Raw genomic sequence first — 19582 nt, 5'->3', positions numbered from 1 at the left:
CCTCCCTTGGATGGCTTCCATTTCACTCTCAACTTAAATTTCACTTCCTCTGCCTTGTCTTCAAATCTCTCCATGGACTCACTCCCCCCTACCTCTTCTCCCTCCTCTCTTTCTACACTCCCTCCAGCTCCCTTCGTTCAGCTGATCAGTTCCTTCTGACTGTTCCTCCATCCCCTTGTGCCCCCCCCTGGTTCAGCTCCTTCCAACTCCTAGCTCCCTTGCACTGGAACGCCCTACCTCTCTCAATTTGTTCTACTCCTACTTTCTCCTCATTTCACCCTTCCCTTAAATCTCTCCTTCTCCACCCCCGCCTTGAAACACCCTCTCCTTCCTGCTCCCCCTCCTTTCTTTTTCCTTTCCCTTGATTCCCTCCTTCCACTCCCTACCACCCCTCTCTCACCCTCCCCCACTCTCCTCCTTCTGCCTCCCTCCTCTCCTCTCCCCCATATTCCCACTGCTTTCTCTCCCTATTCCTGTGGATAATGATAATATGGATACCATATAAAAAGACTGAAGGAAGGAACTATGAACATGTTTGCATTGGATCCTTTTGGCTTAGAGGAATACTTGCCAATTAGAGATGAACTGTATGTAGAAAGTGGCCTCTAATGTATTATCTGATTGAATATGAGAACTCCTATTAAATTATAGGTAAGAAGGAGGAGATTCCACACTGAAATAGCAATCAATTATTAAGTAAAGATGTTTAATATTGTTTCTGTTTATGTATTAATTGACATCTGCAAAAAATATTTATTTTACATTTTGCAAACAGTAAATTATATTTTGTATTTTTTGTATATTGTATGTTTTTGTTAAAAAAGTGAACTTTGGGTGAAACCTTGGTGTATATTCTTTGCAATTTTCCAATCAGTCCTATCCAATAGAATAGAACAGGTATTGTTTTATCAACAAGGATTGTCGTTATTTTGCAAAACCTCAAAGGCATGTTGGGTTCTTTAAAGTCAGGTAGGGAAGTCTGAATGATTGCCGGTACTGTGAAGAATAGTTGTATGTTTGGCACTTAGGTGCAAAGAATAAACTGTAAAATTCATCAATATCCAGAAACCGTTGGAATAAACTCACATGTGTAGTCTCAATAGTGCAAAGGATCTCAAATCTATTTTAATGTTTCATGTCATTATTCCAAGGTGATAATGTTTACAACCTGCCAATCTTCCACTAGAATGTCATATGCTTATTATCATGTTTGTGAGACATGCACAATGTAAATATTCTAAAAGCTTCAAATGGAGTTCCAGCACTTGATTGAATCTTCAAAGAAACATAATTGTGGCTTGTATTTTGAACAATGCAATACAATTAGGACATGTGAAAGGCAGAAATGTACCTGGAATTTTTTTAAAGAGATAGACTCCTGTATAACTCTGCAGGTGCCTTCCTGGTTGCCGCTCTTTTTCCCCACTTAGCAAGCCCCGCCCACCTGGTGCCTTCCCGGTTGCTGCTCTTTTTCCCTCTTTAAGGAGCCCTCCAGCCTCTTTTCCTTGGCAGATGGGGAGAAGGTGCAAGTGGATCTTGGTCACCTGGCCTAAACCCCGCCCAGCTGGTGCCTTCCTGGTTGCCGCTCTTTTTCCCTACTTATGGAGCCCAAACCTCTGCTCAGACAGCAGTTAAGCATGCACCAACATTTATTTACTCCCTCTGTCCCCGCAGGCCACCCCCACCCCTCTAGTCCCCCCGTGATGTTCCCTTGTGCCCCCCTTCTTGCACACAGGTGTTGCCTGTTTTGCTTGATACATCCTGGTTTCACCATCACTATCTTGTGGCCAATGCTGGATTTGACTTTTATGGACTTCATTGATTCACGGTGGGTCACCCTTTCTCATGGTGGTCCTGAATCATGCTCTTCCCATCTTATTCTTGTATCCAGGCTTGCAATATTATGTGCTACTACTGACTCCTGCAATTGTATTTGCTCTCCCCTCTTGCTTCGCCACTCTTTTTGACTGTTCACTCTCTGTTCTCTCCTCATCTCCCTTTCTCCCTTTTCCTATCTCCTCCCCTCCTCCCCTTACTCTCTTCTATGCACTAACTCTATCAGAATTGTCCCTGGACCTAGTATGATAGCAACCTCATTTGTCTCCTCCCCATCCCCTTACTTGCCCCCCCCCAGCACTATCTGAAATGTTGTCAGGCCTAGTACGATAGTCGCTTTTTTTGTTCCTCCCCTCCCTTTCTGCACCCCTCTCCCTCACCTTTTGTTTTCTCTGCCTCTACCAGAAATGTCGTCAGGCCTAGTACGGTAGTCGCCTGTCTGTTTTCATTTCCTTCCCACTCTTCCTCTCCCTTCCTTATCTATGTCTTAGCTCTTGCACTGTCTGAAATGTCATCAGGCCAAGTATGATGGTTAATTTTGCATCCTTACTGTTCATGGACTGTCATTGTATTTTCCCTTGGTCCCTCCCTTGCCTTGAAGGGTTTTGAAACACATTGTGTATAGGCGTTATATAAATAAACTATCATATCATATCAACTAGTTTAGCTAGAAATAAAATTAAAATATCATTGTGACCCTCAGGAGAAATATTTTTGCAATATGTTAATTTGATGGGGAGGCTGCTGCATTTTAGTATATACATACATCTGGATACATTGTTTCTTTTCATCTTAACCGAATCAATGCACATGTCAGGAAAATATTAATTTTGAAATGTCCTTAATATACATACAAATCTTGAATTATTTTATTTGCTTATCCGTAGAGGGACTAAAAAAATGGGATGAGAAAGCGGGAACAAAATCCAAATAGAAACATGTGGGTAGGTTCGTTTAGCCCCTTCACTTTCCCTAGGAAATACAACAATCCATTTCAACTCCATTGAAATTTGAAGCAGCAAAGATGGCAATGTGCTTTTCGACAGGTGAAAGCATGAGACTCACAATTGAGAGACTGGTTGATTACTTCATTATTTTGATTTCCTAATAGTATAGGTGTGTTACATTTCAAACAATGAATTGTCTTTTGCTTTTAAGAACTCTCCATATGTAGAATGAAAACAAGCCACACTTTTGTTCTACACGTAATGCTAAGCAGTATTGTTCTGAACAAATGTCGGCTCAGATACATATGCGTTTGTTTTGAATGGGTATTGAAATATAGAATTAGGCAGACTGTATACATATGACATTGTGATTTATTCTTCTTGTTTGTATCACGTTTTTACAGGTGCATTTCACAAGTATAACGCATGCGGAGCTACTGGTCATTTATTTAGTGGCCTAATGTTAGGGAGAATTCTCATTCTATGGCTAATTTCCCTTAACTAGTGAGTCTCTCAGCAGCTTTGCTTGATTTCTGGGGTTAATTCTTTTCCACTTGGTAAGAGTGTGAGCTTTTTCCCCCCACTCTTACCTGAGTTTGGCCATGTGTATTTCATCTGTTTTTGTGATTGTGGACTCTGGAGTACACCACTTCAGTAGCCCCACTCTTTTGTGTGTTACACAGCACCTTCAGTGCAGTGACACATGGTTGTTGTTTTGACTTCCCACCGACTCCATTTCTGGGGCTGACTACTGTCCCCCAGAAAAGGGTAAAGGTGCCATTGACTTTACATAGTCATTTAACCACAGATCCAGTACACCCCATCTTATATGGAGTATTGGAAAGGGTTAATTCTTAGCCCTTGTTATCTGTACCTCTTGGAGCATGGTTTCGCTCCCTTGACATTAAGACTCGGCTGGTGGCAGTGGTATCTACCCTAATTTTCCTACCGCAATTATATTACATAACGTTTTATTGTTTTAGACTATTTTAATAGCCTTGAACTTTAAACCCGCTAGCCCAAATACTTTTTATTTTAGCTGCGGTTGGGTTTAATCACCATTTCTTTTTGTGAACATCCTTCTTGGGTCTTTCTTTGCGCGGCAAACCAGGTTTGCCTCCTTTGTTCGCCGACCTTTGGCGGGCTTCTGACCAGAAGCCCTCCTTTGGAGTCTGGGTGACTAGGTTGGCTGAATGTGAGGGCATGGTGTAGTCACCCCCTGCACAGGGTCTCCTTGGAGACCCAAGTCACACTTTGTGTTCATTGGCTGAGGTGGTTGTCCGGGCTGGACAACCCCCCTGCTGAGTGATTGATAGCCAGGCTGTGTGAATGGGGGATTTTGGCATAAAAGGCAGGACTCTTGAGCTAGAAGGCAGAATCGCCTCTAGAAATACAAGGAACCAAAGAGAAGCGGAGAAGAAGATGGCTGCTGCAACCCTGAGTCCCGGTGAGGCCCTGCTGCTATCCTGCGCTATCTACCCCTTTAACGACTAAGAGAAGATCCAGCCGGAGTCTTCTTCCCTTGAGCCTGGTGGGATCATCCAGCTCATCTTTTCTTCAGTCAGAGAATCCTCTCCTGTGTCGAAATCACTGCTGTGCTGTAATGGTCAGGATAGCCATCAGAAGAGCCCTCTCCTGATTAAAAGGAGTGCACCTTTTATTCATCGTTGTCTTTTTCGCTGCTGCTGGCCTCATCCCTGGGTAGTGCAGATCGCTCCAGACATCCTCCTTCTTGTCCCCACGACTGGAGCCACAGGAACCGTGAGTCTGCAGGAACTACCAGGAACAACTGCCGTGGCACCAGCTTTTCTCCAACGGAATAAGGTACTGTGCATACTTGGTCATTCTCTCCTCCTGACCAGCCGGAATCGGGGTGAACCCTTTTACTCCACGAAGATTTGTTCTTTCTTCCCTCCTTCTTATAACTTTTCCATCCAACTGACAATCTTTATGAACTCTTGGCATCTCGAATCTCGAACTGTTCAATATGTGATCCTCGGCAACTGAGCATCTGCTCCATTGACACTGGCACAGGCCTATTGACTTTAATCTGTATCTTTGAATAAGTCCTCGAGTCTCCTTGCCTTGAAAAAGTATTGCCTATGATTTTAATCACTTTTCCCTTGTTTAAAATTCTTGAGTACAAAGTGTGTTTTAACTTAGTGAGCATTTCTAGCCGCGGGTACGCGTTAGTATTGCAACACCGGTCTGTCAAACCCTAATGTACTTACCTTGAATTTACTGAAGCAAGTGGAATTGGTTGTGTGTGGTGTATTTTACGTATGGTTTTGAATTTATAGAAGTGTTGTGTTTCATAACAGATGGTTTAAAAATAAATGTACTAATATTTTTTTACCTGAATCCTTGAGTCAGTGTTTGCTTGAGTCACAGTAATTGTGGTCCCTTTGTGTAATCTCTGCTACTTCTCATATACTCTTGAGATAAGCCTGGCTGCTCCGCTACTGCTACCACTTTAACAGTGTAGTACAGGCTTGTAGCAAAGGTGAACTTGTATTACCAATTGTAGTCTTAATTGTGTGTAGTGGTCCTGTAAGAGGATTCAATTCAGCACTACAGCCAAGTTAACGCCTAGTCTAGAATACTGAATGAAAACCCTTATTGATATATCTTTAGGTCCAGTTCATGCGTTCTGGATGACTACCCTTGTATAACACCCCTCTCTTGGAATCCCCCTGACCCCACTGAGCCAAGAAGTAATTCTGTTTTGCAAGTTTAAAAGGTTTATTTGATAAATTAAAATATATATCACACTTTTTAATAAATTAATAATTGAATATCACACTTAATCTGATATGGTAAATATTAACAACGGAGAATCTGGCACTAGCACACTTCTTTAATCACTAATGAGTTGACATGAAATGGATAAGGTAGCACACTGGTAAATAGGAACAAAAGTATAATGTGGTAGAGGATGCTTTATGTAGGCTCAGGTGGATGCAATATTCAATGAATGCAGTACAGAAAATACGCAATATGATTTCAACCAAACAATGTAATCACTTTTCTCTGGCTACTCCCCTCCCCCCCTTGATGCAAGGCAAGGAAATGGAAGGAAAACACACAGTTCTCAGAAATGCAATCCACTGTAATTCAGTTCAATCCAGCAAGCTTAAACAGAAGTTTGAAAACACAGGCAAATGCTTTGATAGGTGCTAGCAATGAATGAGAAATATGCTGGAAACGCTCTTAATTCCCTTTTAGAGGTTCAGGATGAGTGGTATCTAGTTAATATTAGTCCAGGCTCACACTAGCAATGATGCAGGGATAGTTAGCAGGTTAAACGAATTTCTGGCAAATGAAATCAGGCAGCAGCAGTTTTTTTACATGTGAAGAAATTGCAAATCGCGGCAAAATTCGCGGATGCGCCGAGCGCTATTACAAAGGAACCGCAAGGACTATCTCTACCGTTTTGGGGTCCTAGGAAAGCCTGGGATCTCAGCTTCCAAATGAAAGTTATTGCAAGTCTCTAGCCCAAACGGTTGCGGAGATATGAGTAATTTAGTAAAGGTCGTTTTTGGTTTTGTAAATTTTAAACGCACACTTTTTCAAAATGACAAATTTTACTAGAAATGACAGGTGACAGATAGGAGGCAGTTCTACTTAGGTTAAATAGATTGAATTAGATGAATTTAACTAAGAGATGTGTTCTGAGTTTTGCTAAGTACTCACAAGAGATTTTGAACAGGAAAGCGACTTGGTCACGATCTGGTCAACAGTCTGGTCAGGTCTTTCCGGGTTCTGCTCACAGCGCCTGGTCTGGTCTCTGCTAGGCACAGCACTGCTTTCTCTCTGGTCTGGTCTCTGCTAGGCACAGCACTGCTTTCTCTCTGGTCTGGTCTCTGCTAGGCACAGCACTGCTTTCTCTCTGGTCTGGTCTCTGCTCTGGATAGATTGAAGTCTCTAGTTTGGCTTTCTGGAGTTTGATGGAGGTAAGTATGGATTTTTCCGGCAGGGCTTCCAGCGGCAGATGAAATTGATCTCCATGTGTCCTGACTCTCTGCTTTTATCTGTTTCTTGAGAATGGGTGTGTGTGTTGCATCACTAGACTTGCCCCTCTCATTCGTCATTGGTCAGGCTTCCATTCCTCCGCTTGATTGGCAAACTGAACTGTGAGTCAGATTGATGTCATTTTATGATCTCTTGAAACAACCTCCCTTGTCATCTGTGCACCCAAATATATATATGATCAAAATCCATACTTCAGAGTTACACAGTTGTTTGAAATTACATATACATGGTGTGGCTGAATTTAGCCATGTCTATGTCCAAATCTGCTCATTCTCGGAGTTTGCATTCAAAGAGTGTACATAATTGACTTTTTAACTGCTTTTTCAATTTCCGACATGGACCCAACTTTACATACATGTGTGCAGGGGGTAGGGACATTAACTGATGAAGTTTCAGATTTTTAACATGCACACATTTAGAGTAATATCCACTTTTCCGCTAAAACCCCCCTGAACATACCACCGGTTCCTACCACGTCTTAAACTGTGGGCAGAAAAATCACAAGAATTATGGTATCATTTATAAAATTTTCACATGTCCGCACTATGAGTTATTCATCTTTTTAAAGTTATGTTCTGGCTCCAAAGGGGTGTGGTTTACCCTCAGCACAAGGTTGAATTTCTGGTTCTTTCCAGTTCTGCCAAGCCAGCTTGCTCTCACAGGCAGTGCTCCTCCCAGCTTCTCCAGGAGGAAGCCACTTTTTACGACGTCTGTAATAAAAACCTTTGCCTGAGTGAAGAGGGCTTTGTTCACTCTCTTGCAGAGCACAGATAATTCAATTATCAGATAGATGGCATATCCTCAGTGGGGGCAGCAAAAGGAAGGTTGGCCTGGGAACACAGTGGTGACTCAAGTTTCACTGCTGATGGGATCCGTTGCTAGGCAAAATCAAGTTCCTTAAGCCAGACCTTCAGCTAACTTTTTGTTGCTTTTAAAATAACTTGTAATTTTACACATGCAGCTAGAATGCTGATTCTAAGTGCAAAACTATGACATTTCAACAGTTACAAAGGCATGTGACACCAAACATAGGTCACTCATTTAATCTAAACATTTTCGATTTTAGTGTCTTTAAATCCAGTTGCAGTTAGGCTTAAGCTGCTGACTCCATAGCATTTTTGTTATAAGCATTGTTTTTGGGCTCTTCATTTCCCAGATTTTGTAGGCACACAAAACTCCATTCTGCCAATGTCTGCTGGTGTTCAGTAAATATTTTGCACATGTTGCACTGTTAGAAATAGGCATTTTGACTTGCCTTCAGAAACACACAGAGTGGTTTTAAAACGCCGGCTTTTGGATAGTGGTGAGTACTGGTACTGCACTCATTTTTGGGATTTAAGAAATGAATTCCCCACACTTCTAGGTTGCATTTGGCAATCAGCATTGCCATTCCCAATGGTTTCAGACTACTGTGCGGGTAGTCCAATGGTGGTTTTAAAGCGCTTTGAAGCTAACCGGCGCTACTGTTTTTCCTTTGGCAACCCGGCCTTTCATTCTCGCACTGGTGGGTGGCAAGTGAGGCAACCATTTTGGTGGGCGCACAAACTGCGCAGCTTTCCTGGATTTCGGCGCACATGTGGGTTTTCCGCCATCTTGAATTTCCTAAGCCCACAGCACCAAATGTTGTAGCAGGATAGCTTAAACGTGGGTCAGGACACCCAACAAGTCCCCCCCATGCGACTGCACTTTGAATTTGAGTCGATGGGGAGTCGCGTGCACAAGGGTTTTGACCCATGCACCGGTCTGTCCGCATAATCTTCTTCCTCTTCTGTAGATGGCACAGTTCAGCATCTTCTTCTCCATCCGGTCAGATCGATCAGTTCTCCTCGCCGGTCCTGATGGGAAGATTGGGCGGTACCCTGAGCCCGTTGTGTCTTTGCTCCCGGTCTCCGGATCGTCCTTCTTGGTCATCCTTCATGGTTTCATCTCTCCTAGGATGATAAAGGAAGAGCGGCAATATCTACTCATAGACGGTTTTTTTTTCCACCACTGTTGAGATAGTGGGACAGCATATGCATTTCATCATGACGAAACATTACATTCTTATTTTGATAAAGAAAACAGTATAACTTAAGAGACAGTTTCATGCAAATCACAATATTTTAGAGACTAGATGTGGTATGTTTTATGATTGGAACTGAATTAGTCTAAGACAGTACCCGCTAGGATTCCAGAGGATTCCTCCAGTTGTTGCAGAGTGTGCCTGGGATGGCAACATTTCAACTGGTTTATGTGGACCCACTTGTCTTCCCCCTCTGCCGAACCACCTTTGGGGATGCGGATCTTGTAGGCCACAGGGGAGATCTTATCGACGATCTCAAAGGGTCCCTTCCATGTAGGCAAAAATTTGCGCTGCTTGGCCTGGTTCCTTTGGAAGTTGTATAGATAGACCCGGTCTCCCACCTGATATTCCTTCCTGGAAGTTTTCAGGTCATAATGGGTCTTCATGCTATCAGTCGATCTTTCTAGATTCCGCTGAGCATAAGCAAAAGCATGTTGGAGGTGTTTCCTTAAATTCTCTACATACTCATGAGTAGTGGAGGCATTTATCAGTGTCTGCTCTTGGGTCCTGTAGAGCAAATGCTGCGGAAGCACCATCTTGCGCCCAGTCATCAACTCAAATGGTGACATTTTGGTTGCAGATGAAGGGGTAGATCTGATGGCCATTAGGACCAGAGGTAATCGGATATCCCAACTTGGCCCAGAATCTGCCACAAACTTCTTTAATATGCTCACAATTGTCCGGTTATATCTCTCTACTGCCCCAGAAGAAGCTGGTCTATAAGCAATATGCAGCTTTCTCTTGACCCCCAGTATCTCCCACATCTTTGTCATTACTTCACTGGTGAAGTGGCTACCTCTGTCTGACTCAATCCTTTGAGGTAGACCAAAACGGGAAAAGATGTGGTTAATCATCAAGGCAGCTGCAGTTTCCGCCTTGCAATTTGGGGCTGGGAGACATTCCACCCACTTGGTAAACAAGCATGTCACAGTCAACATGTACTTATTCCCCCTAGCCGAGCGAATCACAGGGCCCACAAAGTCGATTTGTAAATCTGACCATGGCAGTGTCATTCCCCTCTTTTGTAAAGGCGCCCGGTGCGTGAGGGATGATGGCTGAAATTGTGCACACACAAGACAACCCTTCAGGTACTGGTCGAGGTCCTGCCCCATGTGTGGCCAGTATGCAACCTCTCTTAAGATTTCCAATGTTGTGTGAAACCCCCTATGACCGGCAGTGGCCGCATCATGGGCGTGACTTAACATCAGGCTTCGGAATGAGGTAGGAACCACCCACTGATCGTGGCCAGCTTTGGATTTCCTTACCAACAAACCGTCTTGGATCCGGAACATTTTGGGACATTTCATCAACACTCTTAGGTCCTCTTTCCCAATGTAATCGGTATCCGTCAGGGGAAAGTTCTCAGGGTCCTCAAGGTGCTGGTAAAATTTACCAATTATTGGATCCCCCTTCTGAGCAGTAATCAAATCAGCATCAGGGGTCTCCTTACTCCATTGTGCAATTGAGAGGTCGTTGTGAGCATTTGTCTGGGACCTAGTGATGGCAGTGACCTGGATTTCCCCCAACAGGGACTCAATCTCAATTAGATCCCCTTGGATGGCCCCGGTTTTGGCCAGCTGATCAGCTAAGTCATTTCCAGTTTTGTCTGGTCCCTCTACTTTGGAATGACCCTTGATCTTTTTCCAGTAGATGGTCATCCCATTCGATGTGACCAGATCATCAATGTTTTGGATCAACTTCCCATGTTTCAAGGGTTTGTTGTTAGCACATAACATGCCTCTGGTTTTCCAATTAACCAGGTGCTCCACGAACCCGTTCCGTACATAATCCGAATCTGTGATTATGACCAGTTCGCGGAGTTGATGCTGGACAGCAGTGAGGATGGCCTGATGCACAGCCATCAATTCTGCCACCTGACTACTTCGGGGACCAATTTTGTATCCAGCGGAGGGTTCTGGGGACTCATTCACCCATGCATTCCCTACGCCGGCCACCAGTTCTTTCTCCCCGTTGTTGTCGACATGGTAAGAGCATCCATCCACATACACAGTGGGCATTCCCTCACACTTGTCTTCTTCAAAGACTTTGTGGGGGGAATTAAGGTATGCCTCCATGTTGTCCTTTATTTTTAGACTTTCGTCCTCGAGACAGTTTTCTCTGGCACAATCATGCAAGTCAGCCAGACCTTGCGCGAGGGGACTCTTCTTGTTTTGGCCATATCTGACCTCCACAGGAAAGCCTTGCATTGACAGAATCCAGGAAGTAATTCGGGAATTACTCACATTTCCGGCCCGGATTCTGTCACATTGGAGATATTGTAGAGGCTGATGTGGAGTCTCCACTATGATGTGTTCCCCCTGGATAAACGGGCGGTAATTCTTCAATGCCCACACCGTTGCCAGGAGTGCCTTCTCACAATCGTTGAATTTTTCCTCCACAGAGGATAAAGTTTTGCTCGCATAGGAGATTACTTTATTGACCTTGTCATGCTTTTGATATAATACTGCCGTCAAGCACGCATTAGAGAACCCCGTCTCCAGGAAGAACTCCTTGTTTCTGACAGGGTAAGCTAGGCAAGGCGCTTGTGAGAGGCTTCTTTTGAGTTGTTTTACCGCCTCGGCTTGTTCTGGACCCCATTCCCACTTGACCCCCCCCTTCAGGAGATGAATCAGGGGTCTGGTGATCTCTGCATAGCCCTCAATGAACTTTCTGCTGTAATTAGTCAGTCCAAGGAGGCTCCTTAGTTCCCGCAGAGTTGTGGGGTCTTTCAGTTTCTGAAGTGCTTCCACTTTCTTTTCCTGGGGACAGAGGCCCTGAGGAGTAATCTCATGCCCCACGAAATTAACACGGGTTCTACACCACTGTGCTTTCTGAAAGGAAAGTTTTGCTCCGGCGGCCCTCAACTGTGTCAGAACATAACGGATCTCCGCTATGTGTTCCTCCACAGATGAACTTTTGATGAGGACATCATCTACATAAGCCAAGTTACCCCTTGCACCCAAGTCAGGCATGGCCTTGTGTAGAAAAATGTTGAATTCATTGCCGGAGTTGAGGTATCCGAAGGGAGTCCGGGTCCAGGTGTACTGCTGGCCCCCAAAGGTAAAAGCCAGCTTGTATTGGTCCTCCCTACTGACAGGCACGGTCCAGTATCCATTGGTCAGGTCTATTGCAGTGAATACCTGTGACCCCTGGATCTGGGCCAGCCCTTGGTCAATGTAGGGAAGAGGCCATCGGGAAGTATGGACCCGTTTGTTGAGCTCCCTGAGGTCGGCGCAGAGTCTCCACTGGCCGTTTGGCTTCAATATCCCCAGCACCGGATTATTGAAGGTGCTGTGGACTGGACGGATTATTCCCCGGGACTCAAGGTTCTTAATTATTTCAGTAAGGGACTCCATTGATGCGAGAGGCAAGCGATATTGCTTCACAAACACAGGAGTCATGCCAGGGTCCGTGGGGATTGTTGTTGTGTGGATGTCAGTGCGACCACAGTCATATGAGTCTACCGCAAAGAGATCTTGGAAATCCAAGAAAACTTGTTTCAACTTTTGCTTTTGTTCCAGAGTCACACAGGCATCAGCTAGGTTGACTCTCTCTTCCACCATCTGCCTGAAGCCTGGAAAGACTTCTGGTTTGGCTATTTCAGCGGCCTCCTCCAGCTGGGTAGAGAAGTCCCTGGTTAGAGTGCTGATTTGGACCGGAGGCTTCAGGTGGGAAAGGCAGCCCTCATGGACCTGGAAAATCACCTCATCCCTCCTGAAGTCACAGGTCACATCTTCCTTACCATAGGGGCAGGAAGTGTACACCAGGAAGTTCCCCCCATGCCGGGTAAAAATCCTGTCTGGTGTTGCGTTGTCATCACTGTCACTGTCAAAACAGTCCTTGGGGATTGGTCCTAACAGTTCATTTACTAAGTCGATGGAAAAATGTCGGTCATCAACCGCCATTCCAATAATGGTGCCTGCGGCTAGAGTAATGCTCTTTAAGTCGCTGTTATCCACCTCTATTGGAATGGTGTCATGTTCTATGTTGACTAATGGAGTTGGGTTTACCCCCAACCCTTGCTGTTGGAGAGAAGCATTTAGATGTATGTAAGCATCAGGGTTTTTCAACTCTTGTCCCCTTTTAACTTTCACTTCCAGGGAGAATTGTCGGGTCCTTTCTGGGATGGTGACTTCCTCTTTGATCTGAATTTCAACTGCATAAGGTAGCAATTGAGCTGACCTAAATGCTTTTTCTGGATCATCAAAGCCCATGGGATTATCCGCTAATCGGGACCAAGCTTTGAAGTTTATTAGGTCCAAACTAATGGCAAAGCGATTGAGAATGTCACTGCCTAAGTAAAAGGCGGCAGTGACGTCCCGCACGACCCAACAATTGTGGACTATGCTCTTGTTGCCAATGGAGATTTTGAGCATACACCTGCTTGGCAGGAGATGTTTGGAATTAGGTGCTTCCAGGTCCATTTCCCATTTGTCTATCAGTTTGAAGGTGGGAATGGCTGGATCTTTTGGGAGTTGGCGGAACATGGCTTCGCTGATGAAGCTCTTACCGTTGTTCACACACACTCGAGCGAGAACAGAGTCCTTCCCATCATTTAACTGAACAGGGATGAACAACTGCTCTTCAATTTGCTGAATATCAGCCAGGATCTGAGCTGATTTCACATCTTTCTGGACTATAGGAGTGGGAGTTTCTGATTGTGGATTAGTATAGAATCTCAGAGTGTTTCCTTCCAGCGTGGAATACCACCTTAAATTGGAAGGAAGGTTGATTTTCAGAAATAGAGAGGACCCCCCATCACCAGTCTGTTGTCCTACTGCTATTACTGTCACGTCTGGAATTTGGCTATTCTGGAAGTGAAATTCTACTTGGTCAGATTTTTGTTCAACCATGTGGCAGGTGCCGTTTAAACTAACATGGTTGACACTCTGTTTTAATTTTATTGGTCGGCTAGTCTGGGTCCAGAGGACCTTGTTTACACAATCTATTAGGGGTGACAACCTTCTCAGGAGGTCATTCCCTAGTAAACAAGGGGTGCCCTCTGGGGTCACAACTATGACCGGGTGTTTCAACTTATGTCGCCCGATCTTAATGTCCAAGTCTGCCGTCCCCTCGACGGGAATTTCCTTCCCGTCAAAGTTCTGCAGTTGTCCAGGAAGAGAGGTGAGAGGAATTTGGTAATTCTCTCCCCTTCCTGCATTCAGTTCGTCAAAGGCCCTTCTGGACAGAAGGGTAGCTTGAGATCCAGTGTCCACCAGTGCTGAGATTGTACCCTGCCCCTGTACTTGTACCGGGGCATAATATCTTCCCTCCTTCTCCTCAAGGGGGCACAGATAATGTACATTTTTGGACAACTGGTGGGCTAATTTTCTGGTTTTGGACATCGCTAGCGAGGAGATTTGGGCAGAATTCTGTGGAGAGTCTTGGGAATCTGAAAGAAAAAATTTGCAACTGGAGATCAGAGCCATTGTGGGTTCCCCTGGCTCCGTTTCTGGGCCGCCCCCCCCTTTTTGGAGGCAGTCGCCAGGATGGGTTTGAACCAGGGGATTTTCTTGCTGTTGGTTCTGGGATGAGATGGTGGGCGGCGGTAGCTCAGTCTCCACATCTCCCCAGTCTGGATTTGCATCCCTAGGGACCCATTTTTCTTTGGGAGGAGTTCCCCCCTCTCTGAAGGAGAAGATCCTTTTCCCAGGATCCTCTGAGGATCCCTCTCCCTCAAATTGGAAGATCTGTACCTCCTCCTCAAACTGAGTCTGTTTGGGTCTTTTGTTTCTCCTACCCCCCCTCTGCTCCTTAGGAGGCAGACTTTCAGGGGCAAGAGATTTTGTTTCCGGTTCCTGGGTTTCCAGGGGCTGTTTACAAGTGAGGAAGGAAGCTTCCTCCAAGGCTTTACACCCCCCTTCCCTTTGTGCCTCCTCCCTGGGAACCGGTGAGTTATCGGGGTGCTGCCCCCGTCATTGTTCTGGAGCACCAGGTCCAGAGTTGGGTGCGTTCTGCGCCGGCACGCTGATCTGAGGGTTCTGCTGTGCCCTCAGTATATGACCCATATCCCGCGCCATGTTTTGAACCTGGCGCTCTAACTGGGAAACCCGCTCAGGCTGATACGGGGCCCTGTTTTCTCCCCTGGGCTGATCCCGGGAAGGGTAGCTGTCCCTCCTCTGGTAGTACCCCTGGTTGGGAAGATTTTGGTACCCCTCCACCCTTGGCCTCCCCTCTCCCGGATTCAGTGGTCTGGGCTCAGGGAATTGAGGAAAGAAGGATGGATGATTTTGGGGTTGGAAGTCGGGTGGATATCTGGGGAAAAAGTTCTGCCCAGGGTTTGGTAAATTTCTGCCCTCCTGTGGGAAGTTTGGAGGGAAGTTCCCTGGGTTAGGTGCTTGGCTGGATCCCCCCCCTTGGGCTGGAGGAGTCCACACATAACCCAGGATGGGTCTGTTACCTTTGTAGCGAGGACTTACATAGTCAGGAGAGCGAGGGACCCCATTTGTGGGGCTGCCTCCCTGGCTCCCTGTCTGCGACTGGCCCGAGGACCTTCTGGGCCTAGCATTATTAGGTGCAGGTAGGTTTTTAGGCCCCCCCATCTCCAGATCCAAAACGGGGGTGACCTTTACCTCTGCCACCTTGACAGCAGCAGGGGTGCTGTTGGCTTTGGGGTTTTTCTGGGCATTGCTTTTATTTTCTATGGGCTTCTGCACCTCATAGATCCGGGTAGCCTGTTCAATGACCCAGTCTAAAGATCTTTTCTCATGAAAATCTCTCACGAGCTGGGTCATTATATATTTGGGCAAGGCATGGAAAAATGTATTGACAAACTCTCTACTATCTGTGCGCACCCTTCTGGTGGTTTGCGCAAAAGCACGCTTTAACTCCTGCACAAATTCTCGTGGGGCCTGATCCTCCCCACATTGCAAATTGTAGGCCGCCTTGCGAGCCTCTTGAGGATTTCTGTGAACAGAAAAATGTTTCAGGATGGCCGCCTTATATGTGGACCATCTTAAATGATTTTGGTCCTCCAGCCCCGCAAAGAAACTGGAGTATTCCGGGGAGAATGTCCACTTTACATATTGAATACAGCTTTGGCTGTCCTTCAAATGGAAAGTCTCCATCATTTGTTCAAACAACTCTAAGTGCTCCCAAACAGAATACTTAGCGTTCTTATGGTAAGGCGTGATGACGCTCCTGATCGCCTTAATCTGCTTTAAGGGGTCCTTAAGCAAGGCCCTTTTTGCCTTATTGGCCTTTTTGGTTCGGGTAACCCTCGTCCATTCTTCCTCGGACTCAGAGGCACTGCTCCCAGAGGTTCCCGTCTGTTCTTCCAGGTTTTCCCGGATTCTGCGAGCCTGGGAATGGCTGGCAGAATGTGGGGACCTGGTCTCCTGTGTCCTGCGCAGTTCAGAGGAGTCTTCAGATTCCTCCTTGCTGCCAGGATTTGATGGGTACCCCCTCCACTGACCTAACTGGGCAGAGGTTTTCAGGATGCCCTTAATGGGCCTACTCTCCTGGGGTTCCCCATTGAACTGTACTGTACTTGGGTGCCCATACCCGGATGCCCACCCCTCCATTCCTGAGTGGTACTGGCCTATGAGCCCCATACTCTTAGCTGGATAGTAATCTGCCATCCCTGTGGCCCTGTGCTCATGTGCGCCAGGGGACATGGGGGTGGTAGAGTCCAGGGACTGGGGAAGATGAAGGCCCCTGGTGTTAGGGCTCCTGCGGTTATGGTCAGGAGTCTCTCTTTCCCAGCGGACCTCATCTCTATCCGCCCCTGCTCCCTGTTGCAATGCAAGAGCCTGCATTTGTGCTTTCAGTTCCTCTGTTAAGGCCTTACTCGACTCTATCAGTCTCTCCTGCATCGCTACCTGCTGCTGGAGCCTATCATTGTGTTGACAGAGGGCCTCATTCTCCCTCTGTGCTTCCTGGTTGGTCCTGGAGAACTGGGCCAGTCTTTGCTGCAGGAGGTTTACCTCCTGGGCAATGTCCCTATTGGCCTGCTCCTTTCTTGCTAGAGCATCTTCCACCCTTCTGGTGTGCTCTACCAAGTTCTGGTTTTCTTTTTGGAGATCTCCCAGCCCCTGGAGGGCCAGGTGATTTTCTTCCATTTTTCTTTTTAAATGGCAGACTTCCTGGCCTAAGGCGTCTCTTTCCTGACTAAGAGCCTGCATTTGTGCCGCCAGGTCGTCCCTTTGCCTTTGGAAGGCACCAGCTTTTTGGCGCTCCTCATCAAACTCTGCCTGGGTATCCAGGTCTTTCAAGATCAGCTTGTTGCTCTCTACCTTCACTCTATCTAGATGACTTTGCAGGGTGGCTACCTGCTCCGTGCATGCCCTGTTAAAGTCTAATTGTTGCTCCAGCTTTTTCTGGCTCTGCAGTAAGGAGTCCAAACTGTCTTGGTGCTCCTTCTGCAGGGCCAGAAATCGGGTATCCTGGTCTGTCTTTTCCTGTTGTAGGATGCCCATATCCTCTTTTATTTTAATGATATATTGCCTACTATTATTTTCTGCCTCCTGGCTCCTCTGCAGCCTCTGCTCAGAAGAGTCCAGATCAGATTGGGCCTTCTGTAATGCCATCTGTTGCCTACTCGCCAGATCTTGGCCTTCAGCACATTTGTCCTGCACGGCTCCCATATGTAAATATAAATACGCCGCTACCCTGGCAATCTTATTGTGTTCATCTTTGGCTTTAGGAGCCATATATAGTTCACTCAGGGCCACATGTAAGGGACCCTGATCTCTATATATATCTGACCCTGTTTCAGTGACCTGTTGTGTGATGGCCTGCAACCACGCATCCTGGCCCTGTTCGGTCCATTCACCTCTCACAAATAGCTTATGCAAGAGGTGCTCTCTGGCTATTTTCATGTCTACTAAGGTCGTCATTCTAGAGATTGGTCTCTGTCCTGACTTACAGAAGTTTGTATTTTATTTTTGCAGAACAGAACTTTTCTTGGAGTGTCCCTTTTGAGGAATGCTTCACAGCGTAATGCAGCGTGGTGATCCGACCGGATGTATGTATCCCGTCAGTTAGCACACTGTATTAAGCTGCACAAGTGGTAAATCTAACCCAACGTCTCGGCTCGAGCCCCCACTTTGTAAGAGGATTCAATTCAGCACTACAGCCAAGTTAACGCCTAGTCTAGAATACTGAATGAAAACCCTTATTGATATATCTTTAGGTCCAGTTCATGCGTTCTGGATGACTACCCTTGTATAACACCCCTCTCTTGGAATCCCCCTGACCCCACTGAGCCAAGAAGTAATTCTGTTTTGCAAGTTTAAAAGGTTTATTTGATAAATTAAAATATATATCACACTTTTTAATAAATTAATAATTGAATATCACACTTAATCTGATATGGTAAATATTAACAACGGAGAATCTGGCACTAGCACACTTCTTTAATCACTAATGAGTTGACATGAAATGGATAAGGTAGCACACTGGTAAATAGGAACAAAAGTATAATGTGGTAGAGGATGCTTTATGTAGGCTCAGGTGGATGCAATATTCAATGAATGCAGTACAGAAAATACGCAATATGATTTCAACCAAACAATGTAATCACTTTTCTCTGGCTACTCCCCTCCCCCCCTTGATGCAAGGCAAGGAAATGGAAGGAAAACACACAGTTCTCAGAAATGCAATCCACTGTAATTCAGTTCAATCCAGCAAGCTTAAACAGAAGTTTGAAAACACAGGCAAATGCTTTGATAGGTGCTAGCAATGAATGAGAAATATGCTGGAAACGCTCTTAATTCCCTTTTAGAGGTTCAGGATGAGTGGTATCTAGTTAATATTAGTCCAGGCTCACACTAGCAATGATGCAGGGATAGTTAGCAGGTTAAACGAATTTCTGGCAAATGAAATCAGGCAGCAGCAGTTTTTTTACATGTGAAGAAATTGCAAATCGCGGCAAAATTCGCGGATGCGCCGAGCGCTATTACAAAGGAACCGCAAGGACTATCTCTACCGTTTTGGGGTCCTAGGAAAGCCTGGGATCTCAGCTTCCAAATGAAAGTTATTGCAAGTCTCTAGCCCAAACGGTTGCGGAGATATGAGTAATTTAGTAAAGGTCGTTTTTGGTTTTGTAAATTTTAAACGCACACTTTTTCAAAATGACAAATTTTACTAGAAATGACAGGTGACAGATAGGAGGCAGTTCTACTTAGGTTAAATAGATTGAATTAGATGAATTTAACTAAGAGATGTGTTCTGAGTTTTGCTAAGTACTCACAAGAGATTTTGAACAGGAAAGCGACTTGGTCACGATCTGGTCAACAGTCTGGTCAGGTCTTTCCGGGTTCTGCTCACAGCGCCTGGTCTGGTCTCTGCTAGGCACAGCACTGCTTTCTCTCTGGTCTGGTCTCTGCTAGGCACAGCACTGCTTTCTCTCTGGTCTGGTCTCTGCTAGGCACAGCACTGCTTTCTCTCTGGTCTGGTCTCTGCTCTGGATAGATTGAAGTCTCTAGTTTGGCTTTCTGGAGTTTGATGGAGGTAAGTATGGATTTTTCCGGCAGGGCTTCCAGCGGCAGATGAAATTGATCTCCATGTGTCCTGACTCTCTGCTTTTATCTGTTTCTTGAGAATGGGTGTGTGTGTTGCATCACTAGACTTGCCCCTCTCATTCGTCATTGGTCAGGCTTCCATTCCTCCGCTTGATTGGCAAACTGAACTGTGAGTCAGATTGATGTCATTTTATGATCTCTTGAAACAACCTCCCTTGTCATCTGTGCACCCAAATATATAT

Source organism: Ambystoma mexicanum, chromosome 6q (assembly GCF_040938575.1).
Source record: "Ambystoma mexicanum isolate Mex_15411 chromosome 6q, UKY_AmexF1_1, whole genome shotgun sequence".
NCBI classification, from domain to species: Eukaryota; Metazoa; Chordata; class Amphibia; order Caudata; family Ambystomatidae; genus Ambystoma; species Ambystoma mexicanum.
The sequence above is the reverse complement of the archived record's forward strand: the minus strand, read 5'-3'. Positions refer to the sequence as shown.